The sequence below is a fragment of the Equus caballus genome, chromosome 9 (genome assembly GCF_041296265.1).
Source record: "Equus caballus isolate H_3958 breed thoroughbred chromosome 9, TB-T2T, whole genome shotgun sequence".
Lineage (NCBI taxonomy): Eukaryota > Metazoa > Chordata > Mammalia > Perissodactyla > Equidae > Equus > Equus caballus.
This window is the reverse complement of record NC_091692.1, coordinates 14164755-14177034: the sequence shown is the minus strand read 5'-3', so window position 1 is coordinate 14177034 and position 12280 is coordinate 14164755. Positions and strand designations below refer to the sequence as shown.

Here is a 12280-nt window from a genome sequence, read left to right as displayed (position 1 = left end):
TTCTCACAGATGATGTTGAACAAAACACTCAAGTAGAGCATCTCTATAAATGGAGATTTTCATGACTTCATTGCAGGCTTTCTTTTCCCTTCCGCCTCTCTTTTCCCTCCCCTGGCGCTCAGGGCCTCTTTCCCTCTCCCACCAGGCTCCAGAGTTTGCTTTCTCCATCAAGGAGCATGGGCCTGTGCACGAATCCTCTGAGTGAAGTAGACGCTCCTCCCAGAAGGCCATGCAAAAAAGAAAAAAAACAGTGGATACATGTTTTTTAGGGTATAATTTTTCTCCAAGGTTCAAAAATGAGCAAGATTTGTTTTTCTATACACTTATGTCACTATTGACTAGTCTCATGGACATAAACAAGCTTTGGTATCAGCCATGCTTTTTTAAATATGGATAGACCATACTATGTGTCTTAGGAACTGTTATACTAAGAGAACCAACAAAGAGATTAGACATGGGAAGAAAGCTTGCTTATTTAGGAAAATAATGCCCAAGATTAATGGCAGACATGTATAAAAAGAAGAGATGGGGCCCAGGATTGAAATAATCAAGGAAAATTGATTGATTACTTAGCTGATGAGTCTGCAGAAGTTTTCTTAGTTCTGGCAAGGTGGTCTGACTTCAGTACACTTGGGGTGTTGTTTACGTGTTCCAGAGGGCTAAGGAGGCGAGTTAAGCTTGAGGACTTCTGTTGGAGCGACACATCACCCTGCCTGAACCCCACCAGGGTTTATTTCAGTACCATCAAGGTTCTGTCTGAATATGTTTCCACTCAGCACAGCATTGCCTTTCAAGTAAGGTCAGCTCGACCTAACAGATTCAAAGAATTTACTAGTAAGCCCACGCTCATGCACAAGTCCCAAGGCGATGGTCGTAACTCCTGCCTAGTCTATTCCATCCAAGAAAGCATCTGAGTCTTCCCCTTCTCATTCCACTACTTTGCCTCTACGGCTAATGTAAGCTCATACTGAGGCAGCTGCCTCTCTAGAATCCTCTTCCATTATCAGAATCTTAGAAGTTGAGACTGTCCATTTATGCCAGGGATCTCTCTGTGCCTGATCCAGAAACCTGAACCCTATACTTTTAAGACAATATTGGAACAGAAAATAAGGATATCTAATATTTCAATCTAATTTCAGACTTAATTGCCCCAGGAACAGTTAATTGTAGAAATATATAGAATATACTAGAAATACATAGAACATGCTAGAATACCCATGAGAATTCATATGACCGTTTCCCTTAGACCTACAGATGTGGTCACACACCACTCTACAAAGAGGGGAGTCTTTCCTATTGTGAAATGATTTTATTATTTCCTATTAAGCCCATGCTAATATGTAATAGCCTCACCATCTCTCTTCTTGCCTGGACTATGACAGTAACCTGCTGATTGATCCCCTTGCCTTCAGACAGTGTCACTTCTAGCACCTAACCCCATCAGCGTCAAGTTATTCCTTTGAAAACGTAAATATGATCATGCCAAATATTATCTTAGAACCTCTCAATGCAATACCATTGCCTACATGATAAAGTTTAGATTGTTGAACACAGCATGCAAGACCCTTCACTCTCTGGCTTCCACATGCTTCTCCAAAATTATTTCCTGTCACTCTCCCATATCTATTCCCATCTCTGAGCATTCCTACCCTCCTGTTGTGCGAGAGTCCATGGTTTCCATGCCTCATGCCTATGCTCTGCCTTTGAGTCCTTCCTTCAACTGATGTACATGGAAAGTCCCACTTATCCTCCCTCAGTCTACCTTGGTTTCACCTTCACCTCTAGGCAGAGCTAAATTTTTCCCTCTCTCCCCATATTACCCTATGTTCTATTGAGAGCATTTATCATTCCTTTGAATCTCTTATTAATGTGCCTGCTTCCTCGTCAACCTTGACAACTTAAAGACAGAGATTTTTTCCTCTGTTATTTTTAATGTTTCCAGGGGTAGGATAAAAGGAGAGTTAAGTATGTGTTGAATTAACATTAATCATTGAAAGTCTCACAGACCCAAATGTCTTTAATCCCTTCTTGATCCAAATCTACTGAAATTATAAAATGCTTTTGAAATATGAATAATCTTGGTGGATAGCTCTGGATATCTGTCATTCAACAAAGATATTCTAAATGTTCAAAGCCACAAGACGTTTTTAGTTGGGGAATGCAAAGATCAGACAGCTATTTGTTGGTCAGTTCAGAAGAACCCCGGCCGAATGTTGGCAACAATGGAAAAAAAGAAAAGTCCTAAATAACTGTCATATTGTATAACCTACATATAATGCTATATATAATTGTAAATACAAATATAAAATATTAATTAGCATGTTTGAAAACTAGTTTGTTCGTTAGGTTGTTTTTTTGGGCCCCTCAGATAGTGAACTTGGCCTATGAACTGACTGGAAGAATGAGTTGGAAACGGCCAGGTGGATAAAGAAGAAGTACCCTTTTGGAAATAACTCACCAGAAAAGGAGACTGAAGAGCTTGCGGCCTGTCTAGGGAAGGCTGGTGGTTCCTCTCGTCTGAACCACAGAGAAGGCTGAAGAGGAGTTGGGAGCAGATCATGGCGGGTCTTACAAACCCCAGTAAATTCCAAAGACCATGGAAAGTCTCAGAAGCGTTGTTTCCACAGGAGGGATGTTATCAGACTTGCAAAAAAGTCAGACATGAAAGTAATTCTAAAGATAGCGTAGATGCTGGAAGAAACAATAATGCTAATTATTGACACTCAGGGGACCCTTATTCTGTGCCAAGATCTATTCTAGGCACTTTGCGTGTGTTATTCCATTTCATTTTCACAGCAACCTAAGAGGTAAGTACTACTAGCATTTCTTCTTTTGCTGAGCCGCATAAACAATAAATAGCAAAGCTGAGATTTGAACGGAGGTCAGCAGGCAGGAGAGTTTGTTTGCTTAACCGTTTGGCTACAGTGCTTCCCCTGTAGGGCAGGGCGGATTGGAGACCAGAGGTAAATAGGTTTAGTTAAAAAGCAAAAGTAACAGTATAGGAAAGAAATAATTTAGGACAGTGGTGAGGCTAGTACAGAGATAAATTCAAGAGACATTTAGGAGATATAATTAATTAGGTTTGGCAATGTGCTGGAAATCAGGTAGACGGTAATGTTTCATATTGTCTTGGGCCAGTAAAGGCGCTATTTGCAAAGACGAGAAATAGGAGAAGATACTGGTTTTGAATGGAGAGGGAACTTTCAGCGTGGGGTGGGATTCAACATGTAAAGCTAGTGATATTAAACAGTGTTGCAAAGTGATGCATTCAGAGTCATGAATGCCCGGAAGAGGAAATGATCCTTTCTCCCTGAAGAAGACTCAGGGGCCGGCCAGGTGGCTCAGTGGTTAAGTGCGCATGTTCCGCTTGGGCCGCCCGGGGTTCGCCAGTTCGGATCCTGGGTACGGACATGGCACCTCTTGGCAAGCCATGTTGTGGCAGGCGTCCCACATATAAAGAGTAGAGGAAGATGGGCACTGATGTTAGCTCAGGGCCAGTCTTCCTCAGCAAAAAGAGGAGGATTGGTAGCAAATGTTAGCTCAGAGCTAATCTTCCTCAAAAAAAAAAGAAGACTCAGATAAATGACCTGGACTTTGGATCACATATGTAGATTTTCTCCAGTGGCAAAAGGGAAAAAAGCCCAGGCATAGGGAACAAAATGTGTAAGTTATGGCGTCAGGAAGGCAGAGTGACTTCCGGGATGTGGTGAGGGTTTGGGCAGGGCGCACTGTGTGTAGTACGGAGTGGGAGGAGATGATGCTGGGAAGGTAAGCAGGAAACGCATTGGGAAGGGCATCTGCCTGTTTAGGAGCCTCTCATCTCTGCAGACTAGCAAAATATGTCCTCATAAGTCCCAGGGTTGGTCAGTACCCACATGTGGTTATACCTCTGCATGATTACACCCAAGGTGACACATGAAAGCTCCTGGTGAGCTTTAAGGGGTCACGATCTAAAGCCTGAGCTCATGGGTCAGCCAACCCCAGAGGAACTTCTATTCTCAACTGAAGATTCTGCCTTGAACTCCAGTGCCAGAATGTGCATGCCTGGCAGCTGTCACCAGGACAGCATTTTGCACAGGGTGTGCTCCCTGGCCAAGAAGATATGCCCATTGGGGGACTGGTGGACAGTGGTGGGCATTGTTTCCAAACCCCACTCCAGGTCACAGTGTCTCTCACAGGGCCGTGCACACACAGGGCTGCTACTGGGGACAAATCTAATTTACTCAGCAGCTTATTGTCCCTTGCAAGCCACCTTGCACATTAAATGGCATGTCCTCCTCCCTTTCCTGCCTTGTGCCTCCGTCCCTCAAGTCTTAGATGGGAACCTTTTCTTTATGCTCTCAAATTCCATAACAAGTGCCCTGTGTGCAGGATCCCAGCAGGTATTACACTTGGTTTACTTATCCATGTGGTTTTCGGTCTCCTCCCCTTGACTGTGGTCCTGTCCCGTTCCCAACCCCTTCGTTCTGTATCGATTGTGCCTAAAGCAGTGCCCAGTGCATAGCAGTCACTCAGGTTTCTTATTGAGAGGAGTCAAATGTAAGATAAAAGGAATCTAATTTACTTCTTTAACACATAAATTTCTCTCCATGTGATTATTAACCAAACTTTTTTTCCTTTTTCCTTCCGTAGTCAGAACCCCCTCACTGCAGGCTTTGGAAATGCAATCCTTATGGAGCAGTATGCTCCATTACCTTCACAGAGGATCAAGCCCATACTCCGATTCCCATATTTCAAATGATAATTTTTCTTGACTATGTGTGAAATGTGCTTATCTGTGAAGGAATCGATCGGTTCTGACCATCCTTGCAGTTCACAGCTGCAGGAGGAAATGCTTTCAGAAATGAGATGCAGTGAGGTCCATAATCTGTGAAATCATTTTAGCCCAAGTGAACTTTTTGTGTCCTTTGTTCATGGAGATTGTGTGAAACAGGGCACTCATGTTTCAATCGCAACTGAAGCTTCACTGAGAATAGGAGTTTTTGAGTCGCGTCTTTAAAAATCTTTCTTGCATTTGTGAGAAAAGAGAGAGCAAAGGTAGAACCCAGTGCGGTCATTTGAAAGATAAGAAGGTACAACTCTGTTCTCTTGAAATAGTGGACTGCGTCTCACCCTCTCTAATCTGGCCTCAAAGAGCAGTTGTACACACTTTGCTCCCAGCCCTAGTGTTCTTGTTGAAAAGGGAACGCTGACTATGGGGTTCATTCCAGGGCATTCGCGCCTGAGCTGCTACCTGTTAGGGGCAGAAAACCTTGTAGGTTCTTTACCTTAATGTGTGGACCCAGGGGCAGGCGATGCTGACTAGTAATCTTGCCAGTTAATTATTGGAAGAGGCAAGTTTTGTTTATTTTGAATGTCTAAATCATCTTAGAAGGAGAGAAACAGTGGGTCTCCCAAAGAGGATGGTATCTGAGCTGAGTTTTTCTTTCTTTTCTCCTTTTTTTTTTTCTGCTTTTTCTCCCCAAGTACATAGCTGTATATTTTAGCTGTGGGTCCTTCTAGTTGTGGTATATGCGACTCCGCCTCAACATGGCCTAATGAGCGATGCCATGTCCGAGCCCGGGATCCAAACCAGCGAAACCCTGGGCCGCCAAAGCAGAGCTTGCGGACTTAACCACTCAGCCATGGGCTGGGCCCTGCGCTGAGTTTTGAAGCATGAGAAGGAGTTAGCAGGGAAAGATTGTGGGGGGCAGGTATTCTAAAGTTAGGGCACAGCACGTGCGAGTGCAGAGAAATGAGAGACCAAGGTGTCACACTCAGAATAGTAATTCTGAAATGTTGAAATACTGAAAGTAGTTCTGTAGGACTAGAGTATAAGGTAAAGGAGTGGGAAATGAGCCTGGAGAGGTGAGCAGAAGTCAGATGAGGAAGGACCTTATATAAGTCCTCAAGGACAGTGTAGTTTACTTTGAAGTGAAGGAGGAGCCAATTGAAGATTTTAAGCAGGAAACTCATATTGTTAGATTCTTCTTCATAGAAAGATAACTTTGGAAGTGGAATGGGGCGTGCATCTAATTGAAGCAAGATTTGAGAAGACCCAGCAATGCCTCTTCAAAGTATGTATACCTGAGAAAATTCCTCTCGTGTGTGGAAGAGACACAGGCAAAGAGACTCACTCCAGCCTTTTTTCCAAGAGCAGAGAATTAGAAACAACCTAAATACTCGTTATTAAAGGATTGATCATATCAAATGCTGCAGTCACATGAATAATGTATTAACAGAATTTAGTGGTTTGCATTTGGTCTTTATATAGCAACATAGACTGACCTTAAAATAATAATGTTGAACCAAAAGAAGTGAAAGTTTTACTATGGTATCATTCATGTAAATGTATTAAACACACACAGAACCAAATAACATATGACAACCTATGTGTGTAAGTAAAAATTTAAAAATAAACTGGTTATACACCAATCTCATGATAATGGTTTCATAAGGAGAAGTGCAAGGAAGGAAATAGGGTTGAATAAGGGTAATGAATAAAAGAAGCTTTAGCATTATCTGAAATGCAATATTTCCTTTATATGTTTTAAAAGAAGGATATAGGATTATATTACTCAAATAATTTTCCTAAGGGTGTAATTAAGGAAAAGAGAGACTGATAGTAAATATCACACAATGTTATTAGGCATTGATTCTGGGTTGTAAGTGTTTGTTAAATTATATGTTATATTGTGCTATACTAGGAAAAATAATTCTCTGCTTGTAAGTAAAAAAGTGTGTGGGAGCAGTGGCCAGAGAAGTGTGAGTACCAGCAATCTAATGCATATAAAACCCAGGGATGTGAAAATTCAAGAAGAATTGTCAACAAGATGTCAAGACGAGGACCAAAAAGAGTTGAATCAAGTTGTGATTAGCAGGTCGTTGGTGGCCTTGACACGGATGATTTCCGCATGGTGATGTGAGTGGAAGTCATATGGCAGTTGCTTGAGAGAATGAGTGGAAGATGAAGAAGTGACAGCAAGTTCCATCTATTTCCAGACGTTTGACTGTAGATGGAAGCAGTAGATGAGCTAGTACTTAGAGAGGGATATAGGTTTAAGGAAGGTGGTTGTTATTTTTAAGAGTAGGGAAACTTGATATTGCTTATCTGAAGCAGGAAAAATATAGTAAAGAGGAGAGGTTGAAGATACATCAGAGAGAGGAGGTAGCTGGTGGGGCTAGGGTCAGGAGAAAGAAAGAAGGAATGGAACCTCTGGTGGGAAGGTGGGCAACTTCCTGAGGAGTGGAAGTTGACGGGAGTGAGCAGAGACTCAGAGTTGCAGGAGGGGAGGGCTGGAATTTAGGCAAGTTCCGACCAACAGCTACAATTTATTTTTATCAAATTGCAAACTTTAATTCTGCCTTACTGAATATTATCACTTACACAGAAAAAGTATGTAAATATGTGCTTTCTTGTACGTAGATAACTGTGCTACTATTTATCTTCTTGTCATTATGAGAAATATCAAAAGTAGTAAAAATCTTATTATTCTGGCAATGAGATCAACTTTGGTTTCTTCAAGTATAATGAGTATTAGAAAGAAAAACAAATTACCAAGTAATTTAGGTAAGCTTTTAAATGAAGCATTTTCCCTTAGATCATGGAGCTTAGGTCTGCTCCACACCAATACCTCATGGAGGAAATTCAATCAAACATATTATGTTCTACCACGTCCTAAGCACATGAGATACTTTATAGACGTATGTTGTTGCCAAACTCTTAAACAATCTATTTCCCCTCCTCTCCCATCAGTACTCTGCTGAATTAATTTGATATTTCAACCAGTTAACTGGATTCGTAGATATTTCAGCATTTTTAGTGATACCTTCCTCTTATAATGCAAACATACCTGCAAATAATGTCTACTGATTTCATCCATTCAAGAATACTCATGGAGCCCCTAATATCAGAACCTCTTACAATAACTTGATTTTCATAGCATCATAGAATTCCAGGATTGGAAGAAATGTTAGATGGCTTCTGGTCTACTTCAGCTTCCAATCCGTAGGATGAGTCCTCACTGTCCAGGGAAAACCTGGAGGGACATCAGAACCACAGTGAGGGGATGAGGAACCAGCAACATCTTCTTTCTGTAGCTGACGTGCATGACTTACTGCCCGTGGTGAATATGCTAAAAGCAGCAGTAAGAATTTATTTCTATTCATTCAGCCAATAGTGGCTGTGCATATGTTTACTAAATAAATGCAAATTTATGTGGGCAATGGTCACCTCCTTTGTCCACCGGGAGCTTCCAGTCAAGTAAGAGAGAAAAGCCCCCAGAAATCCAACAAGACACACAAATACTCCATACCCAAGGTAGAGCACACCTGGTTTTATAGTCAGCAGCAACTGTTTGTGGACATGTACGTTGCTATAGAGATTTATACTTGAGAGATAATCCCATTGGGGGATCAGGACATCTTTTATGAGGAAGTGGCATTTGAGTCGGACTCTGAAGGATGGGTACGTTTGGACATACAGAGCTGGTGGGAAACGGGCATCCCGGGGAGACTGACGAGAGGAACAAAGGCACACTGCCATCCAGGCATGGGGCAGGCCTGGGAGCAGAGAGGGCTTCAGCTACAGATCCGATGCTCCTGAGAACTGTGATTGGAGAAAATGCAGGAGAAGTGAGTTGAAGTCGGACTGGGGAAGGCTCAGGGATCTGGGCTTGATTCAGGAAGCTGAAGCAATACCTATACCCTTTACATTGCAGAACAACGCACAGATACTTTCTCTTTCTTATGCTTTACTCTTTTCAAACAAAAGTGAGAGGTAAATTTCCATACTAAAATTTCCTTATCTGTCCCATATTGGGTAGATCACAGACAGAGAAGTGGCCACTAATTTGACCACACTCTTGTAGAGGAAGGAGAGAGTGTAAATCATGGTTGCACAGGGAGCCAGGTGAATGGTAAAGCTTTGCTCATGGTCATCTGATACAGATAAGGTGACGTTCATACCTAGCCCACCCTCTCCATACTCTGACCTGTCATCTATACTCACACTTACTAAAACTTTTTGCATAACCAAGAATTCGTTCATCTAGCAGCTTATTTGTGCTAAATCTGAGTAACTATATCGTATTATTGATTATTGCTTTTGATTTTCACTCACCAAACCCTTCCATTCTCAAAGAGAGAATTTCTTCTGATTGGTATTTCATATTTTTACCTGTTTCTTGCATCTCTTTAGTAAAGAACCATCTTGAATTACCAAATGTCATGACAATACTTGATAGGAATCAGATTGAAAAATCTAACAATATGGATAAACTCAACAGAGATACCACAGAGAGTCACATTTTTTTTTTTTTAAGCACAAGGAAAAGGACAGAAGAGAGATTTTTAGGAGAGCCACAGAGCTAGCTCTGTTTCTTTGGAGTTCCTGTGGATTTTTGCTAATTTGGGCAACTATTCCAGTTATTTTTCTACGGAAGAGGCGTCTTATTAATTAATTAGCAAATGGTTGAAAACCTTTCAGAACTTCAAGGTGTTTGGAGTATCGTTTTTGTCACTAAGATCACCTGATTTACGTATTCTTGGAAAGCTGTTAAATGAGCTTGCAGGTGAAGAAAGCTACATGAGTGCTGATCACAACGTGTTCTGGTTGAGTATCGGCCTCCTAGAAACGCTGCGCTTCCATTGTACCTGCTGGCCCAGCAGCAGTTTCAGTTCCAATGAAAGCCTTGTGTGCTGATGTTCTTGAAAAGGGGAAAAAGAAGGAAGAACGTGTGAAGGCAGCATAATCCTCACTTAGGGGATGTTTAACCCTAGCCCAAAACTTCTTAAAATAGTTGGACCCAAAAATTTGAGTGCAGAAGGGAGAAGTAAATCAGTTAAATTTTCTGTTAATTTATGTTGTGAGGCTGTAACCCACAACTCTTTATTTACATATAAAGAACTAAACTTTTGCTACATTGATTAATGTCAGCCAAGGCCCTTAGGAAGTTGTGCTTTCAGACAAATTGCACTGTTTTTAGCAGATCTGTTGGTTTAGAAAAGCAGACGTTGATGGCAAGTTACTTTTTTATTTGGAAAGAGTTTTCATACTATATAGAGAAGGTTTGAGTAGCTTGCATATTTGAATTGTTTTCTGATTGTTTTGACATTTAATATAAAACTTTTATCATTTTTTCATAAGAATTGATTAAAGCTATAACTTTTGTTAATGAAAGGCTAATTGGTTAAGAGGGTGGAATGGTATCTTGAATTTCCAATAATCTTTTTGAGGGAGGGAAGGAACACAGGTTGCGAAGCCCAGAGCTGTTGCACGCAGAAGCACCATCTAGTGCCCAGAGTGAGTACCTGCGTGCACGCAATTCGTGAGAATATGAAAGCAGCACCTGCCCAAGCTCCGGATACCGGGACAGGCTCCCATGGGCTCACTCTTCTACCAGCCTCAGTGTTATTATCAAATGCAAATAAAGAATAATTTGTCACTAATTCGTTTCAAGCCTTACCCTCATCTCCTTTCAGTAAATTCTTAGGGTTTTATGTTTTTATGTACTTTTCCCCTTTTTGTTACTGGCTGTTTCAAAATGACCTGACAATCATTTTAAGTTGTAAATAACTGATAATTAACGGAAAGTGTTCTCCTGCTAGGATATATTTGAATTTTGAAAGACAGCAGTCTGGTAATCAATTCAGGGATCTCGTGGGTTAGTGGGTCTGTAGTTATTTTTGATGAAGGAAAACTTCTCAACTATTTAAAATCATTGACCAACTATTAATAGCATAAAATTTTTCCTGGTTGGATGGCATGTTCATTAGAAAACCACTTGGAGACATCACTTAGGCATTAAAATGTGTGGCTAATGATACTTTCCTATTGCTTAGGAGGGCAGTACATATAAAGCAAAACACTACGAAGTTAGGCCGATATATGTTGACATTGTGTTAGTGTGTGTTATTTCTTATGTAATACCATGATTTTTGTTTGTTGCTTTATATGCAAAATACAGCTTACTAAAATCCAAGGTATGCCTGATGCCTCTTATGAAGAAGAAACAGATTTCCTGAGAATACATCCAGATGAAGGTATTATAATTTCTTTTCGGGCCTGGATTTTCCTTCTCCACCTGCTCTACAACCAGCCCATTCAGCACGTTCCTACTTGCTTCTCCGTCTCAGAGAAGTGTCATTTTTATCATCAAGGACATCCCTACTACTTGTTAAGATAATAGTGCCCACAAACTACATGTCCAACAACAGTGAAATGATTAAATAAAATGTAGCCTATCTCTATCCTGGACCAACATATAGATAGGAAAAACAAATTGTCTAAGAATATTTAATGACAGAAAAATGCTTCTAATATACTTTGATGGGATTTTTTAAACCCTCATATCTATACTTTTAGTCTCATCTCAAGTTTGCAAAAAAATTTTAAAATTTTTTATATTCCTGGAAAAAATACTAGAACAATAAACTCATTATTAAGCACAGTTATTTGTGGATGGTGGGATTAGGAGATAAGCTTTGATTTCCTGTTTATCCTCACTTGCCTTTTCCAAAATTTCAGCTACTATTTTTGCCAGATTGTATTAGTGTTCTTAATTATTCTCCTGTCTCTGTATTCTCACACTTCATCACATGATTTGATAGCCCTCCCGATAAAAAGAAGTGTTTCACCACCCCTTCTGTTTGGGTTCACCCTTGTGACTTGCTTTGGTCAATGGAATGTGAGCAAGCATGTCATGAGCAAAGGCCTAAACGGTGCTTTCGTGGTTGGGCTTGCCCTCCGGTGCCTCTGCCGTCCCCATGAGAAGACTGGCCTCGGCTAGCCTGCTGGTTCCAGGAGGAGGATGAAACACACGTGGAGCAGAGCCAAGCAGAGCTGAACCCACTGACCCCTGCCGCCCTGCATGTCTCTGTCTGTGGCTGAGGTTTTTGTGGTTGATTGTTAGGCAGCATTATTGTAGCAATACCTATCCAACTCACTATTCATATAAGGAAAAGGCTGTATTTGTGATTCAAAGAAGTCAAGTCCAGTGTAATTGTGGAGTAGAAAAGAGAGACCCAAGGATGGAACATGTCTCCACATTGCAAAACAAGTGCCATGATGCCCATGCTCAGAGCTTCCTCTCACTCTTTTACATTGTCTTCTTAGACAATGAGATCTTAAACACTTCGAAATCTGTAGTCCAGATGTGGAGAGATTGCAAGGACTCTGGGTCAGCTCAACTCATTTACGTGCTTTTCCAAGGATTCTTTCCCTTGCTTTTCCTTTTGGTCATTAGTGAGGAAATTTATCAGTAGCATACTCTTTGTCAAAGAAGTCACTGTATTATTTTTC

General features: G+C 41.0%; 1 long non-coding RNA gene across 2 annotated transcripts in view; it reads left to right on the top strand.

The window, feature by feature from the left end:
* Positions 1-12280, top strand: part of LOC102150230 (uncharacterized) — a 126125-nt gene that overhangs the window by 89215 nt on the left and 24630 nt on the right. The window contains exon 5 of one of the 2 annotated variants that reach the window (XR_011421551.1): positions 10947-11022. The exons of the other annotated variant lie outside the window; for it this stretch is intronic. This is a non-coding gene — a long non-coding RNA (uncharacterized lncRNA). The remainder of the gene's footprint in view (positions 1-10946; positions 11023-12280) is intronic. 2 annotated transcript variants of the gene reach the window in all.